The 15,372-nt window shown below is 37.1% G+C and overlaps 1 protein-coding gene across 1 annotated transcript in view; it reads right to left on the bottom strand.

The window, feature by feature from the left end:
- dbo (Kelch-like protein diablo) overlaps nucleotides 1-15,372 on the bottom strand; it is a 46,376-nt gene that overhangs the window by 29,790 nt on the left and 1,214 nt on the right. The gene's annotated exons all lie outside the window — the stretch shown is intronic.

Genomic DNA, 15,372 nt, shown 5'->3' with positions numbered 1-15,372 from the left:
GTACGGCTGATGTATAAGCAGATTCGAAAGTCCTTTTGGAAAATTTATAAGCGTTACTTTACACCTCCGGGCTAAGAGGAAAGTCTTTTTCGAGATAAGTATTCTTGAAGCGTCACGCCGTCGCTTTTGGCGTGTTTGGAAAGAGTTTACATTCTATGGAGTATCGTGACGATGATTGGAGGACAATTTTGTTTCTGTGGAAGTTGCAACGATGACAGTAATGCGGACAGGAAAATTTAAAATTGATAATTTCGTGTAAGAATGTCTTGAAACTTGGTAAGTTTCGTATACCATATAGTAATATTTATCATCTTGGTAACGGTAATTTATTCTCAAGTATATACGGTACATTATTTTTACTACGTATAATTTTGTCTTATAAAATTAGTATTTTTACATGGTTTTATGAATAAGTCGACATAAATATACTTTGTATATTTTTCGTTCATTTCTTCAAATATTTATCCAAACAATTTCCTGTATTCCATCAATGAGATATGACATAGTATAGTTCCATACACGATTCAACAGCGTTTATCGAACATCATGAACAATATACTGCATGATGTTCGCAGTCTTAAACGAAAATCCATTTTCGCGATTTCGTGGCACGATCGGATCCGATCGAAATCGGATTCGCGCGACATCGACCCAGTTATTTAACCGTGTTACCGTCCAGCTGACTGGTTAACGTTTCTTCGTCTTTCGTTCTTGCTTATATCCAATTAACCATTAAACACCTCCCATTTTTCTTTGCTTGTTCCCCTTTACGCCACAACTTTATCGCTTTGGAACGATCAGCTCGAGTTTCGATTTGTTTGCACGTTCCGATGCTTATAAACTTATGGTTTCTGTTTTCTTCACAGTTATCAATTAATCGTGCTTCATTACAATCCTGAAATCGATGTTAATTCGGTAGAAAGTCTTGGATCGCGGAAAGGTTTTGTTCCTTTCGTTTCTTTTTCTTTTCTTCCTCGGAAGAATTATCGATTGGTCGTTATGAACTTTTTGACTGAAGAATACGTTACTCGTATCGCGGTTGTAAGGTGTAAACGAAGATACTTTATCATCTGATGCTTTTTCCAGTGTTTGATTAATGATTTGCAAGGATATTTTCGTGACAGGAATGCGGTAAGCCTTGGGCCCGTAGGGATATTTTGGATGAGATATATTTCAGCGGCGTACATCGATTAATTTTCCCCGCAATGTCTGTCGATTCATCCAACGTTTACTCTACTTTCGTTGTTTTACATCAAAATTTTACTTCGCGTTTGTTTTCATTCAACGTTTAGGAAAAGCTGCAGCCAACCCCCAGTAGATCAGAATTGTTTTTTCGTTACTACGATCTAGCGAAGAATTTTATATTTCAATGGGAAATTAGATTAATACGGAGAAAAATATGGAGACGCATTATCTTGCCAGAAGCAATATTATCTCGTAACATAACTGTGACAATAATTTGTACATTTATCCTAATCCTGTTACAAGATAATACTTAATTGGTAGAAAATCTCAACATTTTTAAACGACTTTATCTACCTTTAGTTGTTCCTTTCTAGTTAATAACACATCTTACACACCATTCTCTGTTTTATATTCATCAGAGATGTCGATGACTCGAAGAGAAGCTCAGCGTGTACCAGAGATGGTACACGCGAAACAGAACCGCATTAACAGCTTAAGAAATTCCCAAATACGAGGAATATCGCACCGAACGAGAAGCCATAAAAGCATAAAGTTAAACGAAGTAAAGATTGTCGCTGTTGTTGAAGGGGGGACGCGTTGTACCAAACGGAAGGGGGGAAAAAAAGGCACGGCGTGCCACCGTAAGCCCGTAAATGGCGTACAGCTGCGAATACGCGGCGACGAGTGCGTATCGAAGAGAAAAGAAACGGGGCCCGCGAAAGAATCATCCGGATCAGATATTTCAGTTTCTCGATTGGGCTGGCTCCGCTCGTTTTTGGACTTACCTCGCCGCCGACTCGACCAAAACCGGCACGAGATGGCTACGAGAGACCGCGCTGATTCCTGGAAGCTTATGGTCTTCCATCGACGACCAATCATTGCGCGGTTGCGCGTCTTAGCCAGCAATAACACGCGTAAAAGAACAGAACGTGCACTGTTACTCGTAATAACGATTTCTTTTCGCGTTAGTCGCCGTCAAACGCTCGAGTATGTATGACGAACGAGTGTTTTATTAGGTCGTTTGGAAACATTGAAAACTCCAAGGATTCGATACCTTTGATACTCTTGACGATGGTTGTTCCTATCGTTCTAATTCTAAAGTTAATGCTAATCTTCAATCCTAAAGTCGTTCCTCTCTACAGTGGCTATTGCAACTGCAAGCTATTCCAACGCCTATCGTAGCAAACTGTTATGTATGCATGACGTGCATAAAATTTCGTTAACGTCGCTATCATTATACTGGTCAAAGTTGGAACTAATCAGAGTTTCATTTGTTACAGACATATAAGAGAATTTTATATGAGATTATTAATAACGAATATTTGCTTGTTCAACTTGCATTTAATATTTCCACTAAATATGTTATAGTTTCTATGGTTCTCGTTAGAGTGTATGTTTGCAAAATGTTTTGTATAACACGCATACAATATAATTGATAAAATGTATAAAAGATAATAAGCGTTGAAATGCTTCCGTATAGAGCTATGTATATGTTTCTGAATCTTGATTTTCGACTGTGATGTTAATAACGCTCGTCATTCATAAATTCTCCCACATTTAGAACATCTAACTCTTACGCTATTAAACTAATTATTTGCGTAAATACAACGCTATTGTTATACATTATAATACAACGTTAATATTCCTCTCGCAGCTAAAATACGCAAATAGTTAAAGCACGTGGATTAGACAATTAAAATCAAAGAGGCTGGCATCTCGATCGGTTGCAACTTTCTTACAGAGACGCTTTTATACCTTTTTAAGCCGTTCCTCCGGTGGTTTTTTAAAGGAGATCGATTGTGTTGTTACGCGAGGCAGGTTTCGTTCACGATGCACGCGAGTTGGTCGCTGCGAGCTGGCGTTTTCTCTTTGATCGCGGTGTCTGCCTCGTTGTTTCAACAATTTCCAGGCATTATTCGCATAAATTGTCGGTTTAAAGCTTCGATGCGGCAATTGAAACGCAAATGCCAGCTTCGGGCTCGGTTTCTCCTTCGGTATGGCATCGATCGTGTGCCCTTTATGATGAAAAGACCGTACGAACAATGTTTCATAATGATGCCGATAATGAACAAAGGAATCGTGATGAACTCGATGCTGCTGCCTTTCCAAATCGAGACAAGGGTAATTTGTAAAGGAAGAAACGTTGCAAGATTTGTTAATGATTCTGTTATGTAATTCCATTTTCGGCTCGACTATTAATGTAAAAATAGTGCGCGAGTATTTTATTTTCCTTTCGTCTGTCGTTATCAGGCTATGGGTTTCTATGGAAATTCACGTTTTTCTTTCATTTTTCTCACGTTCCTAACTCAAATTCACGTTAATAACGATTTGTTTCGCTCGTTGAATATTAGAACGAATTATATAAATGAATATTTGAGATTTTTTATACGTTTCTACGTATTACATATATATTCCTCACCTATACTTTTATACATTTTCAAATTTCCTACGAGATAATTCAATCGAACAAATACTTTGATTTTGGAAAATTATAAATATATATTACGTTACTGCTTCGTACAGTTTAAGAATGGAATTTGAATAAGGAATGGAAAGGACAAGGATATCCCTTGTCCCCAAACGCAGACGTTAATGCGAAACGCGTATAAACGTACAAGCACGTATAAACTATTTCAAGTTAATATATAATATTGGACAGTAGCTTTGGTGAAATCGTATTTTAAAGTGAAATTGTCACTTTTAATGTATATTCACACGCTGTTTCACTTTTTAATATTTCCTACACGCATAATACGTTTATATAATAAATAACACGTGCTTCTCGGTTGCAACTGACCGATATACATATATTCTGGTAATTGCGAAGACACGTATACAAAGTTTCAGATAATTGCAGCGATAATCGAGGAAATAGGAGGTGGCACGTGGACACGGAGGAACAGCCTCACCCTGTCGGCATTTATCCACCATTTCCAGATACGGGGAGTTCCTCTCTCAACAGCTGCACACGCCGCTTTGTGAAAGTGTCGACGTTTTTCATGGCATTGAGAGGAGAAATCGTAATCGGGATCAGTTACTCCTTTCTACTTTGTAACGACCTCCAGATAAGTACAAGATCAATAATTTGAGCACATTAGTCCGAGCCGTCTTATTGATCGTTCGTTGATAAGCGGGAAGAAGGGTTTACGTCAAAATGTGCGACTGCACACAGAGAACGATAATTCACGAGCCCGGAAAGATCATAGTAATTGAAGAAATTGCTTTAATTATATATTCGCACGGTCATTTAATGTACCCTTTATCCTGGTCGTGTCTTATACCGCGAGTTTCAAAGAATCTGCAGGTAAGAAGATTTTAAGGGTTGTTGAGAATTAGACATTTTTTTGGAGAGGAACTTTTCATTGCAATTGTATTTTTATCAATTAATACTCTTTGATTTATCAAATGTGAAAGCTTTTCAATTGTCGTGGGTACGACTCTTCTTATCATCTTGTACTTATTTTGAAGATTTTCCATTTTATTTTTTTCTATTATTTTAATCAAACATTTCCTTATACATCTTCTTTATGAGAATATTCTTCATTTCTCCGCTGAAGAAGACAATCGATATCGTCGATATTTCTTTATTTATCAACATGATCATACGTAAGAGATCCTCTAAACTAGGCGATCAATGTACATATGTATACGATATTGACGATACAATATTGAAAACCTTAATTACAGGGTGTCCTGCATCATCGAGGAACCGTTTCGGCGGTGGATTCTGCACATGAAAGCAATAAAAAAAGTTCATACGAACATATGCCCTGTTTGACCTTGTTTCCGAATTATAACGGGTTGGAACAATTCTATCGAAAGGTGCAAGTAGGTGCACCTTTTTGCAAATTTGCAAACAGAATCCGATATTCCACGTTGGACCTTGTATTCTAAACGCTTCCAGTCAATGATGAAATGTCTCTAATCTCGCGTCCCTACGCAAGCAGATTATTTTGATCTCGCGACGATACGCAGATGCGGTTTATTAAATAAGAAATTCGCTATAACTCGAAAACAAGGTCAAACAGGGTATGTGTCTGTACGAAGTATTTTTTTTATTATTTCCATCCACAGAATCCACCGTCAAAGTGATTGCTCGATGTTGCGGGACACCCTGTACTGGCAATGACATTGGTCGTCTGAACTCTCCTTTAATTTGTACTTTCCGCGGAGTATCGATATACATACTCAAAGTGAAAGAAAGATGTACAGTTATCGCGGATATAGTTCTCTTCCATATTAGTTTAGTGTGTCATTGGAAGGAAATTACTTAAGCATTCTCGTTTCCCATAAAGAAGATTCGAGTTTTATTGCCGACACGATATATAACTCGATTCTGCGGGAATATTTAATCGAGCAACGCTTTAGCAGCAGCCTCGTTTAAATGCAGTTTCGTTCGTTAACTCAATTATCAGCCAATCTCTCGTGACTCTCCCTGAATTTCTCGTTCAATTTCCTTTTTCGTGTTCCTGCAAACTTTTCAGATATTCTGCTCCAGTGACTTGACAATTTAAACATCCTGCAACCATCAAACATTTTTGCTCGATCAATCATCTTTTTTCTTTCGTCCTTTTTTATCCAAACATGTGCCTCTCCAACAGATATACATACGTACATACTCGCAGAAGAAGACAAGACAAATGAACAATTTTTTAACAGAATAAGACTTTTCTTTTGGTTCTAATTGATTGTTTGCAGTTGCATCAACCATTACACTAAGCTACCTCCCAGTGAAATCGTAGCTCGAATGTTATCATTTCATCTCTAACTTTCGTTCTTCCTTCTAGCTTCACCCTGAAGAAATATGGAATTCTTTCTTTTTTCTATTATTTAATTTATACTTGACAATTTGTCCAGCTGGACATTTGGTAAATTTAAACCTGGAATGTCGACGAAACGTATAGACTAGCGATAACACGACTGAAAGCCGAGCAATCACAGATATGCCGTCTAATGGCCATGAAAGTTGATACTTAAAGTCGCAAAAGCTGGAAATAATGGATTGCCGTGCCGAAAGAACATCAAAACGAACGAAGATGGATTTCGAACGTTGAGAACGGAAAATTACAAAGGTAATCGAATTACGAAAATATTTTTACCGTTCGAGGAAGAAAAAATTACTGAAATTGCGATTCGATACGATTTACAATTCGGATACGTTTTCCACGTAATAAGAGCGGGAGAAATTTTGCCGAGCAATTTTTGAAATCTCCTCCAGGTAGCCGTTACCAGAGTCGTTTTTGGCATCGTAATAGGACCGCTGCTCTGTAATCAGACTCAGTTGATCCTACGCTTGTTATTGTCAGGTGCGGATATATTTTCGTGAATATTATGCGGTCAGCTAGTTATACTTTTTACCCGAAGCGAGCCGCGGGCCTTGTGTACTTAGCCAGTTTTTTTTCTGCCGTACGGTCAAGAAAATACCACAGAGAAGATTACCATGAAAAGTATACGTGCCAGGTTAGTTACCATTTAATTAACGCGACTTCTTTCCGATTGCCTTTGCATCGTTCCCTTGTATCATTATCATTCGTGCACTTGTACCTTTACTTGAATTATTATCTGGTTATTATAATTAGCATGTCGTCTTGCGTTAATCGTACTCAGATTTGTATTATAACGTGTCGATCGACTGACACGAATATATTTGCATATATGTATAAAAGATACAGATGTTATCATAAATTTGTACATTAAGCTTTTGCTTCCGTGCATTTTCATATTTATTGGCATCGCGTCCACTGTCACATTTTTTATCGCTTTTCTTTCACTTGTACCGTAGATTTTGATTATGTCGTTTAATTGGTTTTTTGATTTATGTTATCTCGAATCAATTATGCACGATAAAACACGATGACCTTGACGACAAAAATTGTCTTTTAAAAGTTGATACGTGGTAACCAAATAGGCGTACGTAGCTGACAGAAACTACGAAACATCCGGAAATCTCTTTACATTCAGATTGCAAGTCGGACAAGTGGAATTAAGTGTTTTACTATTATTCGATGCTAGACGAAGAGCAGACAAATGATCGTCTGCGGTGATCACGAATAATATCACGATAAAATTACTACAAGTGGATAAATACGAGAACAAAATTCGTAGAGGGCGGAGTCTCATCCCATGAAAGCCTTTCAAGGCTAATAATATATTCAGAAAATTGCGCTCCACTAAACGATAACGAAAGTTTCGATATCTCCACCCGAGTTTCTAAAAAACGCCACATACGGTTAACGATGTTGCTGTTCTTCACAATAATCATTATCAAAAAGGTTTGTGCATGCTCGCATATACATCGCCGGTATGAAAAATTTGATAAGTCTGTTCGTTGTTTATAGCCGTTTCGTTAAATAAAAGTCGAGGAAGATTCAGCGGTGTCTGGCCGTAACTGTACTTGATTACCATGGACCAGAAAATTCCACGGATAATTTCTCGAGCGTCTTTAAAGTCCCGTCCGAAAATCATCGTCGTCACGTGAATGGCAATCACCGATCGGTAATCAGCCACGCGAATGGCCACTCTCGCGGTCGAAATCCCAACTGGAGCGCGATTCGAGGTGCATCATAAATATCTGCCCCACCCACGGATATTCTCTGTCTCCAGCTTCTTCGGTCAGCGATAGTCGTTGAATGCGCTCACCACTTTTTCCCTATCTTGTTCGTTTCCTTGCCTTCGTTCTTTTTTTTCTAAATTTCAGTTTTTCCTTTTATTTTCTTTTCTCTTTTACGTTCTTATGTTTATCTTATCGTCAAATCCCTTCGATAGAGTTATCTCATGGTAGAACATATAGCTTAGCCTAAATAAATCTTGTCATTTTTTTCTTAACGGATGGAACTCAATTTTATTTTTAATATTTTGTATCTTCATTTTTATTTTATTTAATCGATTTTATTTATTTAATCGATCGACTAATTTTTAATACTTACGAGACGTTTTAGAAATTGATCTTTCCTTTCAAGTACGTATATCGTTTACGATTTACGTTTGTAAATTTTCTAATTTTTAAAAGTAGCTATATTCTTACCTTTTAGAGTCAGGTTTTAAAAGGTGTCGCAACGAATTAATTTGTCGATGATTTAAATACGTAGTGGCGGATGGCGAAAATATCGAATTTCAGTTTTCAGCGTTAACTTGTATGCAAATTGGTCTGATACGAATGATAAAGATAAGGTAAAACATTTTAAGTAGTACGATTTTGGTGACTTTCTCTTATAATGTGATGTAACAGGAGATTGGTAAAATGCAATTAACGAAAAATATAAGATTTAAATCTTTTATGGTATTATAAAATGACGAGAAGCACCGATACTGCAAATTGAATATAAGAAAATACAAATGACGACAAATTAAAAAAACACATACGAGTGAAATACAGTGTGATTCCAATGTAATTTCCATCAAACTGTATATTCTCTAAACGATACGAACTTCCAACAAAAATATTAAAAAACCTCGAATCACATCACATTGTAGCGATTGATTAATTAAAAGTGTATAGATAGGATATAATTTGATTTCGGTGTAATTTAACATTTCCAACTTTCATTATGGAACTTTCATGTAACTTTAATATGTTTGCCACAAGAAAGTGATACTTTCGATAAATGACAATCGTATATTACGACGATGGAACGATAACGTATTAAAGGATAATAATTCATTTTGATAATTTTCTCCTCGGACCAAGATTGGAATTGATGTCAATGAAACAAACGCAATAATAAGAACTCGTTATAAGTGCGCGACTTATAATTCCAGATGAGTATCACCGATTTTAATAAAGGCTGAAATGAAAACGTACTTTAATGATTTCGAGATGTAGCAATTACCGATTTATCTGATTAATTCTCGTTCTTCCCATAATTCCTTCGCTAATCAATTAGCCGAATATCACAAGGACGATTAATCACAACCCAATCCTGGCACTAATTGACGTTGGCCGTTAACAATTACGAAATCCACGAGGTTGTAGGTGGTCTTTAAGGAACGCAGAAATTCCAGATGATTACCGTGTTAATGACTATCAATTTTGCGATAATTGGATTAGAGATGAATCGCGTTAACGTAATTTGCCACTTGAAAAATTCGCTGCAAGTTCCACAGTAGCGATTTCATATCTCGTTTCAAAGAAACAGACAGACAATTATTCGTTGTAGTTCGTCGATACGAAATTAATTCACTGATGGCTTCTGAGGGTGAAAACTCGCATTAATTTAAGGCTTACAGGCTTCTCTAATTCTATGGAACGTAGAACTATTATTAATTTATTTACGAGTTATATCACAAACGAAGTGAACGAGAAAGTATCTATTAAACCTAAAATATGGAATTGAAATAACCAAGATAACGACTTTCTAATGATCTATATTTGAAGATAGACTGTTTGACTTGTGGTTGATGAACGTCTATGATCGATCGATATATACCGTTTAGATAAATGGCGAAATTAAAACTAACAAACAAAAGAAACTAACCCTTTGTACGAACAATTTGTTCGTATCTCCTCTGATGTATGAAGTATCTCTGATCAGTCTCAATTAATTCACACACGCTGTATATATTTCTCTAGAAATAAAATCCAAGTATAAATATTCGATAAGAAAATTCATTTGTATGTTATCTATAAAACAAATTGTTACAAACTCGCGCGATCTTATAGCCGTCACTTGATCGTTCAACTTCTCCGAAAGCGGAAGCCCCGAAGATGTGGGTCACTTGTGGCCCGATAATGGAGGGAATTAACCCGGTAATCACCGCGTTCGACTGTTCTCCACCCACAGTGAAGAGGACCCGCCGCTTGCCGCTGCTGCCGGCTGATTTTCACTCTCTAGCGAATTTTCGAAGCTGCCAATTATTACCGACCTGGAACCACCGCGACTAACGGGCCTGCATTTCGTGTCCTTTCTTGGATATATAAGAACGTTTCATTTTTACTCTCTTCTACCAAGCTGTTACACGTCAGATGGCTGAGCTTTTCGCAAAGCTGACAACGTTTACGATCCTTACGAAAATGTTATAATTGATATATGCAGGGTGATTCGTAATTCATGGTACGAATGGGGTCAGCAAGTGACTGACGGCTGGAAACAAGACGAAGACAGGAATAAGAAAATTGCCAAGCTCGATTTTATCAAAGACGAAGCCTCCATCGCAATTTTGTTATTCTCTTAATTATACTACGAATCACGGACCACCTTGTAGATCTGATTAAAGTATCCAATATTGTCGTTCTTTATAACGACAGATTTCAAACACGTATAATCGCGAATAGTTGCGATTAGACGATAGACAGTGAATATGTAATAGCAAAATAAGGGTAAAACGAGGTGGTGATTTCTAGCGATCGTTTAGGTTCGTCTTTTTTATCCATCATGCACGACGAAATCAAATTTCTTTCTCGTTAGTTGTGTTTATTGCTATTTGTTCGAAAAATACCATAATGATTCCACAAATCAGGTTCTTCTTTTGATCAAATTTTTGGCAACTATGTAATTGCGAATTTTGTTATTAGATGGTATCGACAAAATCCCAGTGCTTAGAATATTCGATCTATTGGCTTGGCAATTAAGTGATTGCGAATTTTGTCGATACCACCTAATGACAAAATCCGCGATCACATAGTTGGCAACCCAATAGATCGAATATTGTAAGCTTCTTGTACGACAGCAGCGAGCTTCCGCTGATACTTATGGAAAGAGACGCACGTATCGAACAAATAATTGCAACTCGAATTTCCTGCGGTATTGAAATCTTCTCGTGTATACTTATCACGATAGACACCATGAAACCGTAGTGAATTCCGCTTATCGTGAGAAAGTAACGAGAAAGAAGGATTCACGAGCGGAACCAGATGGAAGGCAGAAGACAATGCGAGTGGAAAAGGGGATGACGGGAGAAAAAGAGGAACGGTCGTAATTACCGTAAGAATTATTCGCGCGATGCCATTGTGAGAATTGCTACCGAAACGGCAGCTGCCTTCGTGTATTGTCGAATGTCTTCGGTATTACAATTCTTACGTTCATTCCACTGCGTGTGTCTGAATATACGCCTACGTCCACACGAATCGATGCATAGTCGGCATGGATCGTTCGAGGACAAAGATACACGCATTGAATCGAAAGCGGAGAACAGTTTGATGCATGGGAACTGCGGCTGCGATTATTTCTTCGTTTTTTATGTCACCATGCGTGACGTAATAAAAGAAAGTTCTTCGCTGTAGCATCTTTACTACAATTAGTTTATTTACAATAAATGGATTAAATAGACGTTGATTAAACAGGAAACGATGGTTGTTTAACGTCAACTAATCACAATAACGTATTCTAATTAAGACAACTAGATGGTTAATTGGCAAGTCTCGTCACCACGGATCCAACGCTCTCTCTTACGCGGACCACACTCTCTCGACAACGCAATTCGCACTCTCTGACTTCTCAACTCATAATCTCTGGCTTCTCAACCAACACCGACTATTAAATCGTCTTTGTCCCTTAGCATCCCTTTGTCTTTCGTCTTAGCCCCACCACGCACGTGTTCCTCAACCGCTCGTGGCCAAGGTCACGCAGACCTTTTCCGCGAAACTGTTCGATCGAAGGACCGACGATACATTGTTGGGCCTGTCGGCACTTCGACTTTCTCGTGACATTGTTTATAGTTCGCCTGATATCTCTTAGGCCTCTCGCGTCCACGATACTACATTACTAAACGGGAATTTTGGGCGGCTCTTCGTTGCGTGTTTCCGAGCTTCAAGCGTTAGAAATGCATGGACAAACCGAGTACTTGAGATTAGGGGATGAAGGAAGAATAGACGATTAACCAAAGTTGTTCTTTACATGTGTGTGCAGGTTTGAGACACGTGAATGAATCGACTGCGTGAGATTAGGGTGTGGAAGAGTTGGAATATATGAGTTTAGGACGGATGTGAATGAACGTGTTCTGAGAATGTTTGCATAGTTGGCTGGAAATAGGTGAAACGGATGGTAAAGTAAAGAAAGAAAGGTTGTACGACAAATTGAATTTTTCTATTACAAATATCGTATATACCGTAGATAAGATACAATATTTTCAATCCGCAGTATTTAATCGATTTAATCGTTTGCAAGGAAAATTGAATAGTCTGTAAGAATTTGACAAGATCGATTTTGAGAAAAGAGCAACTGAAATAATATTTTATTTTTTGGCAGTGGATGTTTATAGATTTATGAGAAATTTGAAGGCGCAGGAATATACAAAATGTTCTTTTTATATTCATGAAAACATGAATATTTTCATGAACATTTGCAATCTACATATTTCCAAAGAACGATGTTTGCTCAAGGTTTGAACTATCGTTTGAAATAATACAAAGTCTAATGCGATGCAAATACAACTCTGATATTATAATTAACGCGTTCGTTAGCATCCGGTTTAACGTTCCTCGCGCGTAAATTCTAGGACATCGTAATCCGATCTGAATTCTCGTATTAATTTTTAGTGGAAAGATAGAAGACCCTAATCGGTAAATCCTTTGTCACTTCCCAACGAAACATCTGTCATGCGTGTTTGAAAAGAACAGAAACGTTTCTGCCTGCCGGACATAATGAACAGTTTGGTCTGGCTACCATATTCTTTTTCACTATACAATCGTTTTTTATCTTCAAAAAGAAAACGCTTAAACATGGTTCTGTGGCATAGTAGCGCGTTTAACGGAAACATTTATTATATTTCACGTTATTCTTTATACGGTAAATATGTCACGTGAACTCACTGAAGTCGTTCAAATCTTTCGACGATAGGGAATAATAAAAATTAAGTAAGTCTCACATTACGTACATAACAATAGATAAAATTATTATCAAATACCTGATACGTAATTAAAGGGTTAAATATACCGAGCAAAGAGAAAATTATTCGACTATCTGAGAAGATTGATTCCCATCGAAGATTCTACGGTACCGGAGATCCTCTTTTGAAATATAATTATTTTGAAATAATATTGTTTAATAATATTTGAAACAGTATAAAAAATGTAACTTTCCAAATCTTCATTTGCTTGTTAATGTTTTTTAATTTTGCAATAAATCTTCCTCGATAATCTTAATTTGCACGCTTAAAACTAAGTAACCTAAGTGACGACAAGGGAAAAAGTTCGATTCCTTGTAAGATAAATGGAGAAAACACGACAAACACATAAACGACGAAGAGGAAGAAAAAGATGATTGCCGGACTGTTTTGGAGGCAATAAGATGAAAGAAAAACGTGAAGGAATACGGCATGTCGTTTTCTCCATAGAAGTCAGAATCAATTGGAAGAAAGTCGTTGACGTATTAATTAGAGCAAACGAGGGGCATCGAACTTACGGAAAGTTTTAGCGAGCTAATTGCTGCCGTGGCTGATCGGTTCGCTACAAATTAAGTTAACGCGTGATACAGCGCAGCGGCCTCCGCCAGAAGAGTCGATGAATTTCGCGACGGTCAAACAACAACGCGGTTTCCTGCCAACGTTTTTTGCACAGAATTACCAAAGGGGAAGACGAATCGTAATTACGAAAATCAGCCATGACGGAGCAGCTGCCGCCTCGTTCGATTAATTGTCGTGCAACATCCCCGAGGCTCTTCAAGACCAGCCACGGTTCCGTACCTGACATTTGATCCTTTCTGAGCAGCCGTGTAACGATGCCCGTTCACTTGTTCGCTGGTTCGCTCGTTTATTCCTTCGCTCGTCCGATCGACGTCTATGTTTTTATGAAACTTTGCTCGTCATTCATAAGAGAAATCGGTTTTGCAGCGTGCATTAGTTCCGTACGAACGCTTATTTGTATATCATACTCGTCACCGATGTTGGGTATAGTGATTCATAATTTTACAAACGTTTGTCGTAAACAAATTTTCTAAATATATTGTACGTGTCGTAGGAAACTTTATGAAATTTTGAGAAATGAAAATAGAGGTAGCATGTAGAAATTATGGGACGTTTCTTGAAATAAACGCGTATATCTATCCCATTATAGCGTTAATGAAATTTAAAAGGAACTACTTTTACTAACAAGAAATCACACCGGCGTCATAAATTTCATTCATTTGGCGAACTCCTCGTTTTAACCACTTTCTACGTGCAATCTATATTAAGGAATTATCTTCCTCCGATACATCGGTTTTAATTAATTATCAGTTTCTCAAACACGATCATAAAAATGATGTTTTCGATAAGAATCTGTAATTGCATTATATGTACATATTTACCCATTCGAGACTTTTCTTCCTTAAATGCATGTACAGAGTGTCCCATTTTTATAATATATAATTTAATGATTTTTTATAATTTATAAGTAGTTCCGTTTAAACTAACAAATAAACTCGAAATCTCCAAGGCGCGATAAGATTTGTAACCATCGCGAGGTGTCCCCTCGAAACAAATAAGTTTTATTTGAAACACTTTTCCGAATAATGTATATCATAATTTGGCGGATATTTGTGTTGATCGATTAAAATGGGACACCCTGTACATGCACTCCAATTACATATCGCGGAAATGAATTCTCCTCAAATTTTGTCGATTCATAATTGAGCAAAAACTAGCGAAACTTCAACTTGAAAGGTTCACGAGCTTTAATTAATTAGTATTATTAATGCTGGTTTAGCATAAATAAGACACAGAAAGATGGAAAAGAGGTCATTTCAGGCGAAAGGGAAAAGTTATTTATTTTATTACAACCTCATCCTGATTCTGTCGCGCCAATTAAAACCGATAAATTGTATTTAACCCAACGATAAATCCGGCAACAATTATCTGGACCGAACAATTTATACGACAATTTTAACGAGATAAGAATACGATGATTACAGTGAATATTCGATATTTTAGTGTCGTTCAATATCTTTGGTGAAAGTGTAAGTAGTGACAAATGTTCCTTTGAAGCAACATACAGTATCTGTAAGATTATAATTATTAGCTAGCAACGGAATGGAAATTATAGGTATAAAATGTTGTTTAATTCGTCCGAGTCTGTTCGATGTGAAATTAAGCTTCATATTGAAAGCAACGTTTGTAGATTATTTTAAGCTATAGCGTACCTATTAAGCGTGAAATTTCAGTTATTTATTGTTGACGTATTCGATATACTTTTTTGTACGAGATATAATGTCTTCTACAATCTTTATTAATTTCCAGAGCATGATTGTAGGTGTTAAATCATATTTAAATTATAAA

Source organism: Bombus flavifrons, chromosome 14 (genome assembly GCF_040668555.2).
Source record: "Bombus flavifrons isolate JBK064 chromosome 14, iyBomFlav1_principal, whole genome shotgun sequence".
NCBI lineage: Eukaryota > Metazoa > Arthropoda > Insecta > Hymenoptera > Apidae > Bombus > Bombus flavifrons.
Note: the sequence above shows the minus strand (reverse complement) of the source record. Positions and strands in the feature narration are given on the sequence as shown.